Source organism: Carcharhinus amblyrhynchos, chromosome 1 (genome assembly GCF_965287045.1).
Source record: "Carcharhinus amblyrhynchos chromosome 1, sCarAmb.v2.hapA, whole genome shotgun sequence".
NCBI classification, from domain to species: Eukaryota; Metazoa; Chordata; class Chondrichthyes; order Carcharhiniformes; family Carcharhinidae; genus Carcharhinus; species Carcharhinus amblyrhynchos.
Window position 1 is genome coordinate 103,900,812 of NC_137324.1, and position 23,304 is coordinate 103,924,115.

The following is a 23,304-nucleotide window of genomic DNA, read 5'->3' on the forward strand; positions in this document are numbered from 1 at the left end:
ATGTTTGCATAATGTTATATGGATGCACATATTGCTGGGTAAATTTTCCCCCTTGGTATTAACTGTAGAATTCTGTGTGTTGGGAGGGCATATAAGAAACTTAAGTGCAAACTGTCCATGTGATTCCACGCATTTAGCTCATTTCTTCACTTATAGCATCACTAAGCAAAATACAGCTGTATTGTTGCTCCTTAAACAACACAGAGTAAACAGTATTTTCATGTTTCTTTCTGATATTCTGTCTACAGTGGAATATTTTAGAGAGTATGCCTCAATTCCTGAAATGTACTTCAGTGTCTGAAGCTCTGCAATGGGAATGTTGAAGATATACATTTATCCTAATGCCTTGAAGATGGCCTCTCACTCTCCTATCACCCCAAACACTTTTCTCACAGGATTACCTTAGTGTGAGTGGCTGATTTCAATCAACTAACCTTTTGTGTGGCAGTTTTGCCAATCTCCTGCTAAAATTATGTAGCAGCTCGGGAGAACCCTGCAGAAATTCAGGACCACCTAATACTTAGTCTCCAAACTATTTTTTCCCCACTGTAGTTTTGAAGCTCTGATCCAGTAGGAAAACATTGGCAACATTTAATAACTTCTATAGTTTTATGGTCAATATATTTTCCATGTCCTTCAAAGCCCAAGTTCAGTGGACTGTTTAACAGCTGTGAATTGTCATTACTATTTCTAGTATCATCAACAGATTGCACCTGCCCATCTGAGAATGCTGCATCAGAGTTAGAACTTCAGGGATATTACACAGAATATCAAAAGTGTTGCATGTGCCTTGGAAAAAACCTTTATTTTCTTTTTCTACCATGTCTCCTTTAATCCCAACTGTAGCATTTTCTGAAAAGGGTGCAGGTGTACTTTCTAGCAGGCAGTTCAGTTCTAAGAAATTCCCATTTGGCCTGAGATTGCCAAGGGGATGAAAACTAAAAAGCAAAGGGTAAATAAAAACCTAATTGCAGTGGTGTCAGGTTCCAGCCTGTCCTATGACAACCAGTTCAGAACAGAGAACTTGTGCAAGTGAATGTTAGCAAAGCCCCCTTTGAATGGATCAGTGTTCTGTTTGACAATAAGAACAGAATACAACTGGTTTCAGAGCCTGCATTTCCAAAGAGATCCTGGTGTTTAAGTGAGGCTCTGGGATTAGAACAGGGACGGTGTTATTGTGTACGTTATATAGTTGGGATACAGTCACTTGACATAGACACGACCACCTGGGAAACGCTGGCACAAAACCGCCCTACCTGGTGCTGGTTCATCCACAAGGGCTGTCAAGCTTACGAAGCAAGGTGCAATGCTGAAGCACAACTTAAGTGTGAGCTGACCAAGACCAGAGCCACCAGCGCAATAACAACAGTGCCTACACAAGTCTGCCCAGTATGTGCCAGGACATTCTGTGCCCGAATTGGCCTGATCAGTCATCTTCAGACACATTGCATCCAGCCTTAAAATGACTAATGGTATCAAGGTCTTCATCGATGACAATGGACAAACAACAATAACAACAACAACAGCAGCAGCAGTTAGGAAGGCCAGAGAGCTAAATACGGGGACAGTAGGGGATTGTAGATTAGACAAGACCTGCTGCTGTTTCAGTTTTTTCTAGAACCAACCTGATTATCTAAAAGAGTTAGGGAGGGGAGTGTTTGCGATTCTGTGCCAGCCAGTGCTATCATGGCCCATAAGAGAGGGTTTATAGACATGCATCTTGTCGATGGAGCATTATCTGGAAATTTTGGATAGACTATGACTGCTGGCAAAAGTGATTTGAGGGCCAAATCCATTGGATAGAAGTGAATGATCTTATGTGCTGGAGACTAAATTGGTAAATCCGTGGAATTGCATGTGATGTCGTATTGGTGTGAAAGTGGTGTGAGTGTCTGCAGCTACTTTATGTGTATCTTTGTTCGATCAACTGCTTAATGTGAACTTTACGTCTTTATCTGAAATACCCTTAACCCATTAGTTAATGCTTGAATTATATTAATTTTAGTTGGTTTGTTGCAGTAAAAGTTTTAAAAAGTGAGATCTAGTCTGTCAGTTTTCATTCCACAGATAGGGATAACCTTTTTAAAGTTATTGGTCCCTTTGAGGATCATAACATAGGTGCTCTTGAAATATATGTCAGGGACGTGTGGGCATCAACAAGAAACTTGAAATGTATTAAATTGGAGCACATACCAAACCAATGTGAAACACTCCAGACTGTAGAAGGAAATAAATAGAACATCGCCTGTAAATAATTCTCAAGGTTAATAGTCCTTAACTGGCTTTTGACTTCTGGAGCAAATGCAGCACAAACTCAAGAACTGACTTGGTACCACGGTGTTTTTCAGCCTGAATAAACAAACCGGGAGCAAGGTGATAAGAAAAATGTGCTTGATTGTGTCTAGTGTTTAGGAACCCAGCCAGAAATCCTGCTATGATTACAGTGGAAAATTCTTTTTTACAAATGAGGTTACTGAGAGGCACAAAGTAATTTGCTGGTGGAAGCACTTGATTGCTTTGTTACTTACCTTTCCCTGATTCCTGTTCTCATTGTCACTGCTGCTGTTACTCCTTTCCCAGTTCTCTTATCCTTAACCTACTTTGTTTCACATAATTATTTACTAGGAGTGATTTCCACTAGAGTTTAAATTATAGCTTTATTTAATGTTCACTTAGAGCAAGTAAAAAGGCATATTCAGAAGAATGATAGCTCTCTCGCCATTCAGGCATGAGGTCATTGGTTCAAGCCCCGCTCCAGGGATTTGATAATGTAATCTAATCTGCCATTTCACTGCACTACTAAGGGAGTGCTGCACAGCCAAAGGTGTCATCTTTTGGGTGAGATGTTAAAATGGAACCCTGATCTCAAATTAAAATGTGTCCCTAATTTGGCACTATTCGAAGAAGAGTAAGAGAGTTTATTCTGAACAATATTTATCCCCCCAGTAACAGGACTGAAACAGAAGATGTGAACATTTATTTCATTCTATTTGTGTGACTTTGCTGTGTGCAGATTAGCAGCCACATTTTCCACTTTACAAAAGTGACTACATTTCGAAAGTCCTTCTTTGTCTGTAAATCCAAAGCAAGTGATCCTGAGGCCCCGTCAGTTTACACATTTTTATTGCTGCTGTGACCTCTTCGACTGGCAGTGAAGGGCCAAGAGGGAATCATATATCCTGTCATGAGAACAGCACCAACTACATCTACCCAGCAGTTCTTTCTGGTGGCAGACTGGGGGGAGAGGGAAATATAAGGCGTGACAGTAGATCCCCTTTGTGCTCACAGTGAAAAATCATGTTCAGCTCTATTCTACCACTAACATAAACTGAAATATATTCTCTACTGCATTGTTGGCCCATAATACAGTAAAGAAAATAAACCTCTGCAGAGATCTGTCATTAACAGAAATTTCATATAAAGCACCTTTTCAATCGTGCGTTTATGCATCCGGTGATTTATAAAGATTACTGCACAGTGTAGTGAATGTTTCTATAGTCAAATTCCCATTTGGGCTAACAGCTAACATCACGGGATTGAATAACTTTACTAGTTAGTTGGAATTAACAAGTTCTTACCTGTAAAATTCTCTGAAGCGAATGCTATTTAAGCAATTATTGTATTTTCTTTTACGATGCATATAACTATAACCCACTATGGTGCCATTCCATTCCACATTCAATTGCTCCAAGCTACGTCACTTGAGACAAACAGTTTGCTACCTGATTACTCCAGTCACCTTGGAAATTTTCGACCAGCATTTTTAAACTATATTCCTTCAACCTTTTTATAAAGCCTAACTCTTGTAAGCAATTTTCCATCCATGCTGGGTATGATAGGGGATCTTGTAGCACAGTGGAAAGTGTCCTTGCTTCTGAACCAAAAGCACCAGGTTTGTATCCCAATCTAGAACTTGATGGTCAAGGAAGGTGTGTTGATAATGCAGCCAAACAGGTTGATTGTCTAACTGTAAATCCTTCCAATACACATATGGCAGCTGGTAAGAATGGGAGGGTCTCCTGGTCAGCCATGCTTAGAACCATGGAGATGCTGTGATGCTCAAAGAGACCATTCAGCTCACCATGTCTGTGCTGGCCAGAAAGGGGAGAAAAGGAACCAGCTGCTCATTTTGATCTCATTTTCCAACATTTGGTCCACAACTTTTCGGTTATAGCTCTTCCGGTACCTGTTAAATGATTTGAGCATTTCAGCCTCAACCATCAACTGAAGCAATGAATTGCTGAAGCCCCCAACAAACACCCCCCATCCCACACCCTCTAGTTGAAAACTTTTTCCCTCATGTCCCCTCTAATCCTTCCACAAATCATCTTAAACTCATGACCTCTGGCAATTGACCCTTCAGTTTGGGGGAAACAAGCTTCTCCTGTCTACCCTGTCCAGGCTCCTCATAATTTTGTATACCTCAATTAGGTCAATCCTTAACCTCCCCTGTTCTAAGGAAAATAATCCTCGTCTATCCAATCTGTCCTTATAGCTGCAATTTTTCAGTCCTGGAGACATTCTTGTAAATCTCCTCTGTACTCTCTCCAGAGCAATTTTGTCCTCTCTGTAATGTGGTGCCCAAAACTGTACACTAAACTCCAGCTCTGTCCGAACCAATAATTTATACAGTTCCATTATTACATCCCTGCTTTTGTATTCAATACTTCACTCAATAAAGGAGATGGAGTGGAAGCCCTCAAGATCTAACCTTTGGTGACAGGCTATCAACCTGTTCCAAGAAAATCACACCAAGAAAACAGATACAAGCACGTGCTTCATCTGCCTCATGTACAACCAGGCATGGGAGAGAATGAAGGAAGGACTATATATGATAAACTTGTCGACTGAAACATATATATATATAAATAATAGTGCGGCACGGTAGAACAGTGTAAGCAATTCCGACCTTGGGTGACTGTATGGAGTTTGCACATTCTCCCTGTGTCTGTGTGGGTTTCCTCCTGGAGCTCTGGTTCTCTCCCACAGTCCGAAGATGTGCGAGTTGGATTACTTGGACATGCTAAATTGCCCCTTACTGTCAAGGGGATTAGGAGGGTAAATATATGGTGAAGGTTTACCAGACTGATTTCTGCAAAGGTGGGACTGATGTATGCGGAGATATTGAGTCAGATAAAATTGTTTTCGCTAGAGTTCAGATGAATGAAGGGGATCTCTTGGAAATCTATAAAATTCTAACAGGATGAAACAGGGTAGATGCAGGGAAGATATTCCCAATTATGGGCATGTCCACAACACGGGATCATAGTCTAAAGAAAAACAAGGTTAATTATTTAGGACTGAGATGAAGAGAAATTACTTTATCAGAAAGTGTTAAGCTGTGAAGCTGTTGAGGCCAAAACATTTAATGTTTTCAAGAATGAATTAGATGTTACTCTTGGGGTGAAAGGAATCAAAGGATATGGGAGGAAAGGTAGGATTGGACTATTGAATTGGATAATCAGCTATGATCATATTGAAACGTGGATCAGGCTTGAAGGGCCTACCCTATGCCTATTTTTTATGTTTCTGTGTTACTCAGGTATATGTAGAAAGTCATATTTTAGCCTTATATGCACCCTCTCTGAAGAATTCATGTCCTTCCGAAAATGTAGAGATAAATTTCCTCATCAGCATGGAGCATTGTTGGGGATGGGACAGGAATGTTTAGAGAGCATTTGACTTTAAAAGGCTTTCCCAATTTTCCCATCCCATCCATGACAATGTCCATTGGTGTCAAGGCTGGAAAATCCCATCCACTATGTCCAGAATTGGATATAGTAGTTCAGCTGAGGCCCACCTAGTGATCATAAAGGTTTAGCATAGCTTCTTTGCTTATAGAAATTGAAAGTGAAGTAACTATTTCACTTTATACCCATCGGTTTGGAAGTTTTACTGGTTTCCTGTAATTGCAGAAAGACTCACCAACTCGACACAAGTTGACCCCTCTGAAACTGGCAGCTATTTGGTTTCACTGGGTCTCGACTGCTTCCAGGAACTCTTGGCTCATTTTCTAAGAGATGGAATTTCTGCCCACTCAGTACAAGGTAAGTATCATTGGCAGGGAGTGGAAGATAGTTGAGGAATCTCTACGTTGAGATTGGATCCTATGGCCTGTTTGCATTGAAATGAGGTGTCAGTTTTGAGTCATTAATACCAGTTTAGTTGGAAAATTTTTTTTATTATGTGTTGGATGGTAAAGGAGGAACTGAAACTGTTCACCAGGTCTCCACCTAGACTCACCATAACAGATACCTACATTTAGCCAGTTTGATTCACTCCACATGATATCAAGGAATGGCTGAACAGGGAGGCTATGAGCCCTGATGCCATCCTGGCTGTAGTAATGAACATGTCATTCCAGACCTAACTGCAACTCCAGCCAAGCTATTCCAGTATAGCTGCAATACTGGCATTTACCAGACAATGTGAAAAATTGCCTGCATATATACCGTCTGCAAAAAGAAGGACAAATCCAATCTGACCAATTCCTATTCATTCTTGAGACAAGGACATTGCTGGCTGGCCAGCATTTATTGTCTATCCCAGTTGCCCAAGGGCAATTGAGAGTCAACCACATTGCTGTGGCTTTGGAGTCACGTGTAGGCCAGACCAGGTAAGGGCAAATTTCCTTCCCTAAAGGGCATTAGTGGACCAGATGAATTTTTCCTGAAAATCGACAATGGCTTCATGATCATCAGTGGATTCTTAATTGTGGATACTTTTCATTGAATTCAAAGTCAACCATCTGCCCTGGCGGATTTTGAATATTGGTCCTCAGAACATTAGCTGAGTTTCTGGATTAAGAATCCAGTGATATTACCACATGGCCATCATCTCCCCTCTTGCTCATCAGTCTATTCTCTATCTTTAGCAAAGTGATGGAAGGCATCACTGACAGTGCTCCCAAATGGCACTTAACCTCTAAAGCCACCCATGCTACATGGGGTTCTGTAAAGACCAGTTGGCTCCAGACCTCAGCCTGTATGTGACAGTCAAGCACACGTGAAAGGCTTGAATTCCACAGATGTGAGAGTTACTGCTCTTGATGTCAAAATGGCATTTGACAGAGTGTGGCATTAAGAAACCCTGGTGAAGCTGAAGTAATTGGAAAGTGGGGCAAAACTCTCCCTTGGTTGAAGTCATGCCTGCAATAAAAGAAGATGGTCGTGGCTGTTGGAAGCCAATTACCCCAGCCGCAGGAGTTGCTCAATGTAGTGCCCTGGGACCAACCATCTCAGCTACTTCATCAATGACCTTCCTTCCATCAACAGTGGAGATTTTTCCAAATGACTTCTCCTCAGAAGAAGAAGAAATAATCTCCCACATGCAGCAAGACCTGGACAATATTCCGGCTGGGACTGATAAGTTGAAAGTTATGTGCCACAACCTGGTTGTTGTATTTCAGCATTGGTAACATTTGTAGAATTAAAGCATAAAATATTTCTCCTGTCCTTTCGTTTTTCGATTTCTTAGCTAGCGGACTGATAGATTGAACCTAAATGTTCTGTGTGGAATATCTACATCCCTCACTGTCATCAACATTGAACAGCCCAGAGCAAAAATATGAATTTAGAATTCAAATACTAAGTGAGCAGCTCACAATTTCCATTTTTAATACCACATGAAAGAGTTATTTTGTGACGGAGCGTCAAAGCATTCTGGATACAATGCAGGGTGTCACAGAGTGGTAAGCTGTTGCTTTTAACTTGAAATTCTCAGCAGTGGAACAAAAATATTTTCAGCTTCCCGGGAGTGGGTTAGGTCCACCTTCCTGCCAGATTCAGCCAGCCATGCTATTTGCAGACTGGAGAATTCACAGCGAGAGAAAAGAAACCATTGAAAAGGTCCTGTGACAGTTTTAGGGCAGTGCCATTCCTGTGTATTCAAATACAGCTAATCCAGCTCCAAAAAAAAAGCTTCTCTTCCCTAACATTAACTCTGGAACCAGCATCAGCCCCCACCCACCAACCCCACAATCTCCCAACCTTCACTACCTAAAGATCAGCAGGTTTTACAGCTGCGCTTGCCCCAAAACTGGAAAATCCCGCCTAAGGTCAACAGACCTTTGCATGGTCCGCCTCAGCCCACTATGATTCCTGTGATAGGTGGGAAGGGAAATCCCACCCACCTCCCCCCCCCCCCCCCGGATGTATTGTCAGCTGCCTCTTCTTCCTTATCCATACAAGGCCCCTCATTTTTCATAAGAAACGGGCTGACCGCTAGTATATGCTGATAGTACCCAAATGTAGTTCCCCGCTACCTCCTCAATACCGTGGCCATTCCTCTGCTGCCTGTCTGACTCCAACACATCCTCCTGAACCTCTTGCCCCTCACCTTGAACCTATGTACCCTTGTGAATGGCCTTTCAATGAAGGGGAACAGCTGCACCTTATCCATTCCATCCATGCCCTTCAATCTTGTACACCTCGATCAGGTCACCTCAGGTCACCCCTCACATCACCCCTTCAATGCAATGACATCCTTCCTTAATGTGGTGGCCAGAACTGCACACAGTACTCCAACTGCAATTTCACTCACGTCCCATGTAATTCCAACATGACTTCCCTGCTTTTGTGATTTATGCCTCAATTGATAAAGGCAAGTGTCTCAAATGGCTTTCCGTCTTTAGAGAGTATGAACAAACACACCAAGGTCCCTTTGTTCCACAGGAGAAGAGACATGAGGAAGTTCTATGGAACGAAGGGAAGTCTGCCCAGAGCTATCAGAGGCTCTCAACAGTGTGGCACGAGAGACAGAGGAGTGTATTTGTATGCTGTCTGATGTTGTGGCTCTGGCTTGCAAGGGCATGGAAGTCTCTGTAGAGAGGATGGTGGGCACCATGGAATTCATGTCTATCAGGTTCTATCAGATATGTGCTCAGACCCACATCAATCACTCTAGCAAAGGTGCATTTCAGCAGCGGCTAGACAAGAGGAGGATGGGGCATCTTCATTTCCCACCAAGTGTGCCTTTTCCTCAACAAGTCAAAAAGGGCCCCTCAGGCATCCAAAGGAAGGAGGAGTGCCAGTTGGACTCTTAGGGGCATTCACTCAGGATACTCCAAGAGTGTCCAGGCAATCTCAACCCCCTCTGCATGTGACACTATCAGTTCCAGTTGCTGAGGGTATGGAAGATGCATACTCTGGCATCTGTATAGGTCTTTTATTATAATCTTTTTCAATTCTGAACTTCTTTTGTTAGCTGACATTTCTTTTTGTGTTTTTTGTGCCTTGAAAGAATGTGTAGTTGCTGTAAAATATGTAATCATTCTTTAAAGCCTGTCTATTGCCTATGTACCATCGTACAATCTAATGTATTTTCCCAATCCACCTCAGCTATTATTCTTCATATCTTCGTACTTTGCAGTGTTTAAATTGAATACCCTGACCTCAGATTTTTTATAGAACGGGATCCCTATTGCTAATGATCCCTTGTTTTGGTATTAACAAAAAGTACTGTGTTTATTTGTGTAATCAGGAAGTGTTTGTAATAGTACAATAGAATTCTGTTGCAGTGAATGCTGCTGGACACCATTTGATAAACAGCAACTCATTCACTCCCAGCAACTTGACTGTGAGCTGCAGAAGAGCTCATTTTTACAAATCAAATCTTCTGCATCTTCATACCAAATGATTGGGAAGTGATTTGATTTGATTTGATTTATTATTGTCACATGTATTAGTATACAGTGAAAAGTATTGTTTCTTGGGCGCTACAGAGACAAAGCATACTATTCATAGAGTACAGGGGGAGAAGGAAAGGATAGGGTGCAGAATATAGTGTTGCAGTTATAGCTAGCTAGGGTATAGAGAAAGATCAGCTTAATATATGATAGGTCCATTGAAAAGTCTGATGGCAGCAGCTGTTCTTGAGTCGGATGGTATGTGATCTCAGACTTTTGTATCTTTTTCCCTACAGAAGAAGGTGGAAGAGAGAATGTCCGGGATACATAGGGTCCTTAATTATCATGGCTGCTTTTCTAACCCAGCGAGAAGTGCAGACGAAGTCAATGGATGGGAGGCTGAAAATCATTCCTGCTTTCAGGTGAGTGTTTATGGTATATGAGCTTCCCGGGCCAGTGCACGCGTGGCAAGCTGTCATGTGGTGCAATGGGGAAGTTGTGGTACACTTCATGTTGAGACAGTGCTAAGAAGCTGGATGTGAAATCTGTACCAAGGGTCAAAGGATCATAGAAAGGAGCAGAATCTTCTCTCCAAGAGTTATTTACTGCGGCATAAACACATTTTTTTTTACTTACTAATTCTACATGTACAAACACTCTCAACTATGATCTTCTGATCTTTGGATGTAAGTGGGACCATAAATATCTTGACTGATTGAGTAGAAAATTTATACATTTTATAAGGAAAAAAATAAGTACAAATAAAGATGCCCTTTTCTGTCACTTCCAATATAAATGGACCAAGATCACAAATTTTAATATCCATTTAAATATATTCCCTGCTCTGTGCAGTAAAGTATTTTTATTGATGAAATAGTGATAGCAGAATGGCTTGAATGAAGAAAAAGCCTCTTCATCTGAATTAGTTTATTATCTCATTCTACCAGAGCCGGTATAGTCCTATGAATGTAGTTTGAGCAAATTGAATTCTGCAGAAAAATATTTCTTTTTATAGGACTTAGCTATCTGCTTACCTCAGCTTAATTCAACACTTCTGAAAATTAAAGCTGTATTGCCATGCCTTTCTAATGTGCAAGCGGGGATCCATGGCTCTTGGACCAGAAGTCATGACTGAACTTTAGCTCAGACACCCCTTCCTTGCCACCCTATACCCTCACCCACATACCTGCCACCATTAACCCTCACCCACTTACCTGCCACCCTAGACTCTCACCCACTTATCCACCACCTAAACCTTCACCTATTCACCTGCCACCCCAAATTCCCACTCACTACTCGCCACCCTAAACTTTCACCCACTTACCCATCACCCAAAACCCTCACCCACTTACCTACCACCCTAAACTTTCACCCACTTACCTGTCACCCTATAGTCTCATCCACTTACCTACCACCCTAAACACTCACCTATTCACCTACCACCCTAAATCGTCACCCACATACCTGCCACCCTAGACTCTCACCCGCTTATCTGCTATGCTTAACCCTCACCCACTTACCCACCACCCTAAACCCTCACCTATTCACCTACCATCCTAAACCCTAACCTACTTACCTGTCACCCTATACCCTCACCCACTTACCACCACCCTATACCCTCATCCACTTACCTGCCAACATAGACTCTCACCACTTACCTGCCACCCTAAACTTTCACCCACTTACCTGCCACCGTATACTCTCACCTACTTACCAGCTGTCCTACCCTTCTCTCTTTAGCTTTTCAAAGAAGCTATGGGATTTTTTAAACTCTCTACTAACTGGAATATAGCAACCAGTGTTGTAAAAAGAGGATGTGGCTTCTGCAATGATTGCCTCCACTGCGAGGACTGGTGCACTGCGTGAGTTTAGAAAATGGGCTTGAAATACTATGACCTGGGTTGGAAACAAATATTCTGACTCAGATTGGAAGTTCTGGACAATTATTTTCAGATGTCTAACAATAATTTACTTCTTGCAGGAATGAGGCTCTTTTTCTTTCAGTGTCTCCCATTTTTCTTGGAAGCACTACATTGCACGTTGATCACTTTTCTCCATCACCATCTGCCAGTTGCCCATTTTGTTTATGGTCCCACTGAGTTTAAACATACAATCCTTCTCGGGTGGTTCTCTTCTGCTTAGGATTGATGGAAATACATTCACTGTGTTACAATATTAATGATATGATCTTAGCCAGACCATCTCCACCCAGACCTTCCTCAGCCTCATGCTTTCCTTGACAACACCACCTACATACAGGAGATAGACTTCCACTTGTGTACTGATGATACTTCTCAAACTCTAATCTCTATTCACCCACTGCCTCTGTGCTGTCAGCCTGCTTGTCCAACATGCAAACTTGAAAAAGTTGCACTTGTTTTACAAATACTAGGAACCCAGAAAGAAAAGCAACAGTTAGGTTCAGTCTTAGGGCGGCACAGTAGCACAGTGGTTAGCACTGCTGCTTCACAGTGTCAGGGGCCCAGGTTCGATTCCCGGCTTGGGTCACCATCTGTGTGGAGTTTGCACATTCTCCTCGTGTCTGCGTGGGTTTCCTCCGGGTGCTCCAGTTTCCTCCTACAGTCCAAAGATGTGCGGGTTAGCTTGATTGGCCATGCTAAAATTGCCCCTTCGTGTCCTGAGATGCGTAGGTTAGAGCAATTGGTGGGTAAAACATGTAGGGATATGGAGGTAGGACTTGGGTGGGATTGTGGTCGGTGCAGACTTGATGGGCCGAATGGCTTCTTTCTGTACTGTTGGGTTTCTATGATGATTTCTATGAAATGTGACAAGCAGTACCACTGAGGTAATGCAGGAGCTCAGAGCCCTCACATCACTTGAAGGGAGAGCCCTCGAGCTGGCATGGAGGAGGAAGAACTTGCCTGCATTGATAGTGAGATGGAGGCAGCAGACAAACATGAGAATCCTCGAGACACACCTTGGTGGGATCACTGAGTAGACAGGCTTCTCAGTCACTCGCTGGCGAGCATCTCGCACCGGAATATCCGCAGCAGGCAGAGGCATGGCTGTCCCAGGGAATCGGCACTCAGAGGGATGCTGGAACCCAGGACAATGTTGAACTCCTGGACAATAACATGCCCCTGGGTCCAACAGACAGAGAGAGTGCTTGTTAATGAGACACTGATACATTCAAATTAGGTTCCCGTCTCTCCCAGCGTGTTCCACATCACTTCACTGGCAAAGTTAGCTCAAAATTGGAAAACACGATCTAGCCAGCAAGATTCATGTTTTTTTTCAAATTCTCTGCATTTTGAGTTTCCGCCGCCATTCCTGCACATGGAGCATCTGAGATCAAGATTCTGCCCTATATTACTGGCTTTATATAAATCAACTTTTTTTTGTACATTTACTCTTTACTCATTTAAATTTGTGGTCCATTGTCCTTTTCTCAATGGTTTAATTTGAAATTATAGTCCAGATTACCTCTTCAATGTTGTTTATTATTTCATATACTTTCAGTACTGACCAGCCTTTCTTGTACCTAAATCCTTCAAATCAGGGATTAGTCTTGGGCCTCTTCTCTGACCCACTTCCAAAGCTTGAATATCTCCCCTGTGGTTTGGTGACCAGGACTGGGTACAGGATTCATGGTATCATGACTAGCACTCTGTACAGCCTGAGCGTGACCTTCTGTGTCTTATACCCTAATCTTTTGGTGATTATTGTTGGACATGCTGAACACCCAGTCTGAAACCTTTAGCTCTTTCTAAGTTTAACCATTGTTATTTTAATAATATTGTGCTGCCAATCTTTCTTCCTATATAACACCTGCTCAGATCAATATTGTCCATGAGTTTCACCTGTTTGAATTACAAGTTATTAATTTACACTCGAGAAAATGGAAAATGGGAGGAGAAGGACAAATTCTATTTACAGATGCAACTACTTTGGTGAACAATACTTATTCATTTATTTCCTTGGATCAAATATCTCTCCTTCCCAGCCATTTCTTCTGAATGGTTTCTCTCCTCCACTCCTGAGTCTATTCATTGATGAGGGATTGGGCACTAGAACGTCACCCAAATGAGAACTCTATATGTGAAAACCAGGCAAGGTATATGTTGTGTTGATATATGCTGGGGTGGCAAAGTACAAGGTGGTTAGGACCCAGGCTCAACAGGGTCAATGTCTGTGTGGAGTTTGCACATTCTCCCCATGTCTGCGTGGATTTCCTCCTGTGCTTCGGTTTCCTTCCACAGTCCAAAGATGTGTGGTTAAGTTGATTGGCCATGGTAAATTGCCCCATAATGTTATGGGGATTAGCAGGGTAAATACATGGGGTTAAGGGGATATGGCCTGGGTGGGGATTGACTACAGAGTTGTTGGGTCGAATGGCCTCCTTCCGTGTTGTAGGAATTCTATATGGTGAAAATGATAGGAAATTAGTGTAGTGAGACCGATTGGTTCCTCTTTGTTTCCCCTCTCCCCCCCAACTCCCATGATTGTCACCACTGCTGGTGATAGCATTTCTCCGCCAACTGTTCAGTGTCCCATCCCATTTCAACCCTACCTAACTATTACTGGCACACGCAGGAATGACAGGCAGAACATATCAAGTCCAGTCTGGTGGGTGTAATAGCAAAGTGCAGAAGACTCCTCTCTGCCTAATTTCTCTCTCTGTAACTTAGCTGTCAATACCTCTAGTTATGTAGCAGCAACACCCACTGTGGCATCATTGGAGTTTCTGCAGCACTGCCCAGCTCCCTCTAGGTGGCAGAGATCCCAATGAACTTTGAACCAGAAAAGTTGATCAGGTTGCAGCAATGAGGGCCTGTTCTATTGCAAAATCCAGGCCAGAAAGATAGTGTTAACAGCCACTTGTCAATGATGGCCGTTACAAAGAAGTACAATTCTGTCTTTGTCTAAGGTCCACACATCACAACAGGGTTCACTGGATAATGGTAAGCAGCAGGAATCCATATTGAGATTCATTTTGACTGAGGGGTTTTCAGACAATAGCAAAACTAACTCATCGAGTGTTAGCATGCAGGTTGGCTGGAAAGTCCCCAGAAGGCATTGAATCATGTCAGCAAATATAAGATTGTTCTTTAAAAAGGGAAGGCAAACAACATAATGGTTGCAAGACAGGGTGAGAAAGGGAAGGAACAGAGAACAGTTATTGTGTACATGGTGCAGACAGAGCACAGTGTTGTTGTGTACATAGTGCAGACAGGGCACAGTGTTGTTGTGTAACACTGTGCAAACAGAGCACACTGTTGTGTACACTGTGCAGACGGGGGATAGTTTTGTTGTGTACACTGCAGACAGGGCACAGTGTTGTATACATTGTGCAGACAGGACACAGTGTTTTGTACATTGTGCGGATAGAGCACAGTGTTGTGTACACTGTACAGACAGACTACAGTGTTGCTGTGTACACTGTGCAGATAGAACACACTGTTGTTGTGTACTTTGTGCAGACAGAATAGTGTTAATGTGTACACTGTGCAGACAGAGTACACTGTTGTTGTGTACTTTGTGCAGACAGAGTACAGTGTTGCTGTGCAGACAGAGCACACTGTTGTTTACACTGTGCAGACAGAGCACACTTGTTGTGTATTTTGTGCAGACAGAGCACAGTGTTGTTATGTACGCTATGCAGACAGGGCATAGAATTGATTTGTAATGATCAGTCCCAGATGTTCTCCAAACGTTGTTGATTTGGGTGAGGCAATTCAATTTGTCACGGTCGGGCTGGGATACCCCCACTATGGTTAAGAAAGCCCAACAGTGCCTCTACTTTCTCAGAAGGCTAAGGAAATTTGACATGCCAGCTACGACTTTCACCAACTGTTACAGATGCACCATAGAAAGCATTCTTTCTGATTGTATCTCAGCTTGGTATCTCAGCTCTGCCCAAAACCGCAAGAAACTACAAGAGGTTGTGAATGTGACCCAATCCATCACTCAAACCAGCCTCCCATCCATTGACTCTGTCCACACTTCCCACTGTCTTGGTAAAGCAGCCAGCATAATCAAGGACCCCACACATCCCAGACATGCTGTCTTCCACCTTCTTCCCTAATATAAAAGTAGGGAGGTCTTGCTGCAGCTGTATAGGGCATTGGTGAGGCCGCAGCTGGAGTACTGTGTGCAGTTTTGGGCGCCGCACCTGCGCAAAGATATTTTGGCCTTGGAGGGAGTGCAGAGGAGGTTTACTAGGCTGATACCGGAGTTGAGGGGGTTGAGCTATGAGGAGAGGCTGAATAAACTGGGCTTGTACTCGTTAGAGTTTAGAAGCATGAGGGGAGATCTCATTGAGACATATAAGATGATGAATGGGATGGATAGGATAGAGGTGGAAAGACTCTTCCCACTCAAAAAAGACAGTAGGACTAGGGGGCACAGCCTCAAGATAAAAGGGGGGCGGTTTAGAACGGAGTTGAGGAGGAACTTCTTCACTCAAAGGGTGGTGAATCTCTGGAATTCTCTTCCCGTTGAAGTGGTGGAGGCTGCCTCGCTAAATATTTTTAAGACGCGGGTTGATGGGTTTTTGATAGGAGAGGGGATTAAGGGTTATGGGGAGAGGGCGGGAAAGTGGAACTGAGCAGCGACAGATCAGCCATGATCTTATTGAATGGCGGGGCAGGCTCGAAGGGCTGGATGGCCTACTCCTGCTCCTATTTCTTATGTTCTTATGAAAAAGATGAAAAATTCTGAGGGCACGTACCAACCAACTCAAGAACAGCTTCTTCCCTGCTGCTGTCAGACGTTTGAATGGACCTAACTTGCATTACGTTGCTCTTTCTCTACACTCTAGCTATGACTGTAACATTACATTCTGCATTTTCTTGTTTCCTTCTCTATGAACAGTATGTTTTGTGTATATAGCACGCAAGAATCAATACTTTTCACTGTATACTAATACTCAGTGACAATAATAAATCAAAGCAAATCAAATCAAAATTGTTAGAAATGAGGGTGTGGAGGGATGACTGTCCCTGTTCTTTATTTAACCCATCTTCTGCTGGTAGCAACAAAGGTTTAGTTATCAAGCTTTCCTTTCACTTGGATACTTTTTACAGACCCAATAGTTATGGTCAAAAGGGAGCCATCTTAACTAGGCTTTATTAGGTTAAGATAGAGCCAGTTTAGTAACTAATCAAACAGTAAGGAGAAATGGTAAAACAGATGCATTTAAATTCATATGGATTAGAAGTTAGAATAAGTCCAAGAATAACTTTGAGGTGGGGCGGGCTATAAACAAGCAAATAATGGATGCATGCAAAAATGGAACAGCAGTAATCATGGGGGATTTTCACCTGCACATTGATTAGTTGACTCAAGTCGGACACGGTGGACTTGAGGAAGAGTTCTTAGAATGCTGTCGGGATAGCTTCCTCGAATAGTATGTTACAGAACCTACGAGGGAGCGAGTTATCTTGGATCTGGTCCTGTGTAATGAGACAGGTAAAATTAAAGATCTTCTTGGGAGGGATCCTCTTGGAATGAGTGATCACAATATGGTTGAATTTCTAATACAGATGGAGGGTGAGAAAGTAGGGTCCCAAACCAGTGTCCTCTGCTTGAACAGAGGGGAGTACAATGGGATGAGAGCAGAATTGACTAATGTAGTCTGGGAGTGCAGACTAGTTGGTAGGACAGCTGAGGAACAGTGGAGGATTTTTAAGGAGATTTTTCTCAGTACTCAGCAAAAATATATTCCGATGATAAAGAAGGACTGTAAGAAAAGGGGTAACCAGCCGTGGATAACTAAGGAAATAAAGGAGAGTATTAAATTAAAAACCGATGCAGACAGAGTGGCCAAAACTAGTGGGGAATTAGGAGATTGGGAAAGCTTTAAAAAACAACAAAGAATGACGAAGAAAGCAGTAAAGAGAGGAAAGATAGATTATGAAACTAAACTAACACAAAATGTAAAATCTGATAGTAAAAGTTTTTACGAATCTATAAAAAGGAAAAGAGTGGCTAAAGTAAATGTTGGACCCTTAGAAGATGAGAAGAGGGATTTAATAATGGGAAACGAGGAAATGGCTGAGGCCTTAAACAAGTTTTTTGTGTCAGTCTTCACGGTAGAGGACACAAATAGCTTACCAAAAGTTGACGGCCGTGGGACTGTAGGGGGTGAGGTCCTTAAAACGATTACTGTTACTAAAGAGGTAGGCTAATGGGACTAAGAGTAGACAAGTACCCGGGCCCAGATGAAATGCATCCCAGGGTACTGAAAGAAATGGCAGAAGTAATAGCAGGTGTGTTAGTAGTAATTTATCAAAATTCTCTGGACTCTGGAGATATGATGTGGGTATGCCGGCGTTGGACTGGCGTAAACACAGTAAAAAGTCTGACAACACCGGTCCTTGTGCATGAATCACAAAAACTCAGTTTGCAGGTACAGCAGGTGATCAAGAAGGCAAATGGAATGTTGGCCTTTATCACGAAGAGGATTGAATATAAAAGCAGGGAGCTCTTGCTGCAATTGTACAGGGCACTGGTGAGGCCGCAACTAGAGTACTGTGTGCAATTTTGGGCCCCTTATTTGTGAAAGGATATATTGGCCTTGGAGGGAGTGCAGAGAAGGTTCACCAGGTTAATACCGGAGATGAGGGGGTTAGCTTATGAGGAGAGATTGAGTAGATTGGGCCTGTACTCGTTGGAGTTTAGAAGGCTGAGGGGAGATCTTATAGAGACATATAAGATAATGAAGGGGCTGGACAGGTTAGAGGCAGAGAGATTCTTTCCACTTGGAAAGGAAACAAGAACTAGGAGGTTCAGCCTCCAAATAAGGGGGAGTCAGTTTAGAACAGAGTTGAGGAGGAACTTCTTCACTCAGAGAGTAGTGAACCTTGGAATTCTCTGCCCATTGAAGCAGTGGAGGCTACCTTGTTAAATATGTTTAAGTCACAGGTAGATAGATTTCTGACCAATAAGGGAATTAAGGGTTATGGGGAGCAGGCGGGTAAGTGGAATTGAACCACTATCAGATCAGCCATGATCTTATTGAATGGCAGGGCAGGCTCAAGGGGCTAGATGGCCTACTCCTGCTCCTATTTCTTATGTTCTTATGTTCAGTAGGAAGTAAATATAAATAAAAAGTTATTTGGAACAGTCCTTGAGTTGTGAAGAGGTGCAGCCAATACAGGTTAATTCCAATAGTTGACCCTTCAGTTTGGGTATTCTGTTGTTCAATAGAGAGATTTCAAATCTTTTTCCAGTTGTGATTTCCTGCTGGCTGATTGACTTCCACAGTCAGAGAGAGAGAGTTTTAGATGTTCCTACAAAATATGGCGATATTTGCATGGGCTGCCTCGGTTTCAGCATTATCTTCAATGTGACAAACTTCCAACTGTTTTGCTCACAGCGTGCACATGCACACAACACACACACACACACACACACACACACACACAGACTGGCAGACAGACGGACATTGTGCAGCTTTCTCAGCTAGCTTTACATCCTGTCTTTGGCTAGGCCATTATACCTGAGTTTTTGGATGAAATAGCCATTTTGTTCCTTTGTCCTTACCAGAGGTAGTTAGAAATCTTTGGATTCTTTCAGAATGTCTTTGTCTGGACCACATGGAAGGATTCCATTATTCCTTAGAGAAAGCCCCTGCAGCCATTCCTGTCAGTGACTGAGGTCTGTATCTATTTCTTATATAAGGTCTTATATAAAGTCCCATATTTCCATGTAAAAATCCAAAGTTCTTTTTTTCCATCATCGTTGCATAGATATTAGTGAATGGCAGAATCCTTTGTTTATTGGCACTGTAACAATTTGACATTCTATAATTAGTCTAAACATGATCTTGTAAAATCTGTAAGGATGCCACTTACTGATACCAGATGTGTGTTGTCCTCAAGCAAGTTGAATAGCACACAAAAAGATGTAGTATGTCCATACAAATTAGGAACAGGAGTAGGCCACTCAGCCCTTCAAGCCTGCTCCAACGTTGAATTAGATCTTAGATTAAAAGCAAATTACTGCGGATGCTGGAATCTGAAACCAAAAAGAAAATGCTGGAAAATCTCAACAGGTCTGGCAGCATCTATAAGGAGAGAAAAGAGCTGACGTTTTGGGTCCAGATGACCCTTTGTCAAAACTTAAATCTCTTTTCTCTCCTTACAGATGCTGCCAGGCCTGCTGAGATTTTCCAGCATTTTCTTTTTTTTGTTGAATTAGATCTTGGCTAATCTGATTGTAACCTCAATCTCACATTCCTGACTACCCCCAGTAACCTTTCATCACCGCCCCCTCCCCGTTAATCAAGAATCCATTTATCTCCGCCTGAAAAATATTCAACAGCTCAGCTTCCTGCCTTTTGAGGAAGAAAGTTTCAGAGACTTACGGCCCTCAAGAGCAAATATTTCTCCTCATCTCCGTCTTAAATCAGTAACCCCTTACTTTTAAACAATGAGCGTGGGGGGGATTCATTGGGAAATCCCACTGACAGCGGTAGGGCCAGTAGATCCCGTTGCTAGCAGATGGTGGGCTGCCTCCTATTGTCAAGAAACACACTGTGGGGTGGGCCAGAGAATCCCTCCATAGGTCTCACAAATACTCTGTACAAATGATAGATAACCTCCTACCTTTGTATTCTATTCCTCTCACAATAAATGATAACATTCTATTAGATTTTCTAATTACTTGATGTATCTGCATATCTGCCTTTTGTGATTCATGCGTTGGGACACCAGATCCCACTGCACCCCAAGAGCTGTGCAATCTCTCACCATTAAGATAATAAGCTTCTTTTTCCTTTTCCCTGCCAAAATGGACAATTTCTCATTAGCCCACATTATACTGCATTTACCAGATTTTTGCTGTTGTAGCACAAGGTATCACAATAAGGAAACCCTGAATCACAACAGTGATTTATTGAAGGAAAGATAAAACGAAATGCTAACAAGCCTACTGTATGTACAGGTCCAATTTAATTGATTATTAGGGTCCTATTTTACCATTTTGATTCTAAGTGCTGGGCGGACTTGAACCTGGGAGTGTTTTAGGCCTGACTTTTAGACCTGTTCTCATGCACTCTGCCTGAAAAAATATCAGCTATTCCGAATTGGGCTACACAAGCTCATGGGCGGAGCTTAACCCGCCCGAAATTCGGCGGCTCCAATCGCCGCCTCCAACTGCTCATGCGCAGAAAAAAGGTGATAGAATGCAGCTCCCCTGCTACTTTCCTGGATAATGCTTCCCCCCCAGTCCCCACAGACATTGCCCCAAACCCCCAACATTGCTGACCCCCTCATGCCCCCAAACCTCGCCCCCCCCCCCACCCCCCCACTACCCAGACCAATCATGGGCCCCTCCCCACTTCCCCCATTGATGTAGGCAGAGTGGCAGCGGACCTCCCCTTCCCTCTCCCACTGATCTCAAGCAGAGAGCCATCGGATGCTCGGCACTTACCTACTCACTAACTGGCGCGACCTAATCAGACTTTTATACAGCATGTCTGTTTTGTGCCGATTCTGGATTATCGAACACGGTGGTGAAGGGGAAAGTGCCGGTAAAGTTGGGTGCGCAGCCCATTAACTCAATTTAAATGCATGCAAACGCACCTAAATGGCCATTGTGCCTGATTTGGGCACGGTCCCAATCGCAGCCATTTTCGGGCCTTGGTAAAGGTGGAACCAGCATGGAGGTGAATGTGGATTGCAGTACTCGCCTCATACACGACTTTAACAAGTTTTCACACCTGGAAACGAGAGCAACTTGATGGTAAAATCAGGCCCCTAGTCTTATACTGAAGGTTCCCTTCTACCAAGGCCCGCAGCCCAACATCTGTTAGGTACTGCTTCGCGCATGTCCATGGTGCACTGAAAGATTACGCAAGAAGATGAAATGCCAAAAGGAAGTTTCATATATTGGAATAAGTCTCTTTGTATATTAACAGTGACAAATTTCTTTGAGGCTTCTTCCAGCTCAAGCTCACTTGTCCCACACTGATCATGCATTCACTATCTAATCTTATTTTTCCCGTACCAATTTGCAAGTGGCTCAGGTAATAACCCGGAAATTATTGCCTTTGAAGTTCTACTTCTTAATTTGGTGCCTAACTCCTCTTACTGACTATGCAGAATCTTTTTCCTTATCCTGCCTGTGTCACTGGTACCTACATGAACCATGACCACTGGATCCTTTGCTATCCATACAAGTTCCTTGTCAGCCTGGAGCAGATGTCCCAAACCCTGACATCGAGCAGCCAACACAGACATCTGAACTCTCGCTCCTTGCTACAGAGAAAAGTCTCAATTTCCGTCACCGTATGGTCCCCTACTACTGCTATAATCTGATGTTAAATTACTTCCTATATCACGGTGCCATGGTCAGTCAGCTTAGCCACCCTATAGCTCCTACTCTCATCCAAACAATCTGAGAGAGCCTCAAAGCTGTTGGACAATTTCAGAGGTTGACAGTCCTGCATTCTTGCCCTCTGGGTTTCCTTACCTGCCTTGCTTGCAGTCACACTCCTGTGCTTGACTGCTGACCAGATTAGAAGATTCTATCCTGGGAGGTGTGACTTCCTCCTGGTACAAAGCATCCAGGTAACTTCCCCATCCCTGATGTGTCACAGTGTCTGCAGCTCAGCCTCTCGCTCAATGACTCTGAGCCAGAGTTCTCAATTTGCAAACACTTATTGCAGATGTGTTTGCAGAACTCCCATGTGCTGTCACACCCTCCCTTCACCACCCAGATACCTCCCCCCACCCCCTCCTCCCCCCTCTCTCCTCCCCCCACCCCCAACACACCCCCCCCACCCCCCCCAATCCCCTCCCCTGGACTTTCAGTTACTATTAATTACAGACAAGATTAGATTTTAAGAGCAATATTTACGAACAAAATTAACATTTAAAACTTCTCCACTTACAAAGTCCATGCTTGCGCTCAGCACTTCATCTCTCAATGTTTTCATTTCAAGCAGAGTGCAACAACAGATACCTCAAACAGGCAAATTACATTTGAGTATTGTTTAATCAGGCTGCAAAGATAGAGATGCATTACAGATGAGTGATGAAAATATTTGTCACTTACAAATGTTGAATTCACAATGGGCCAATGTTTTCACCCAAATGATTTTAGCTTCCCTTTGCTATGTGGATGTACCTTGCCCTCCTTTCTGAACATTACTTTGCTTTCTTAATGTGCAGCGAAGGTCATATAAGAGATAAAATGGTCCTGGGCCTGATTAATGACTCCAATAGTTTTGAATATTGTGAAAACGAGTTGCTTTTCTTTGTTGGACTGCCAGCAAAATCTAATTTAATTTTGAAGACAGAGTATTGGCCCAGAATCATGTAAACGTGTCAATACATAATGTCACACAGCCGATCCATGACTTTGATTTGATTTGATTTGATTTATTATTATCACATGTATTCGTATACAGTGAAATGTATTGTTTCTTGCGAGCTATGCAGACAAAAACACATTCATAGAAAAGGAAACGAGAGAGTGCAGAAAGCAGTGTTCAGCCATAGTTAGGGTGTAGAGAAAGATCAACTTAATGCAAGATAGGTCCATTCAAATGTCTGATGACAGCAGGGGAGAAGCTATTCATGAATCAGTTGGTAGGTATCTTTTTCCCGACAGAAGAAGGTGGAAGAGAGAATATCTGGGGTGCACGGTGTCCTTAATAATGCTGACTGCTTTGCCGAGACAGTGGGAAGTGTAGACAAAGTCAATGGATG

General features: G+C 42.9%; 1 long non-coding RNA gene across 1 annotated transcript in view; it reads left to right on the forward strand.

The window, feature by feature from the left end:
• The first annotated feature begins 1,680 nt into the window (after positions 1-1,680).
• LOC145349976 (uncharacterized) overlaps positions 1,681-23,304 on the forward strand; it is a 53,183-nt gene continuing 31,559 nt past the window's right edge. Inside the window, exon 1 of the long non-coding RNA XR_013888152.1 lies at positions 1,681-1,837. This is a non-coding gene — a long non-coding RNA (uncharacterized LOC145349976). The remainder of the gene's footprint in view (positions 1,838-23,304) is intronic.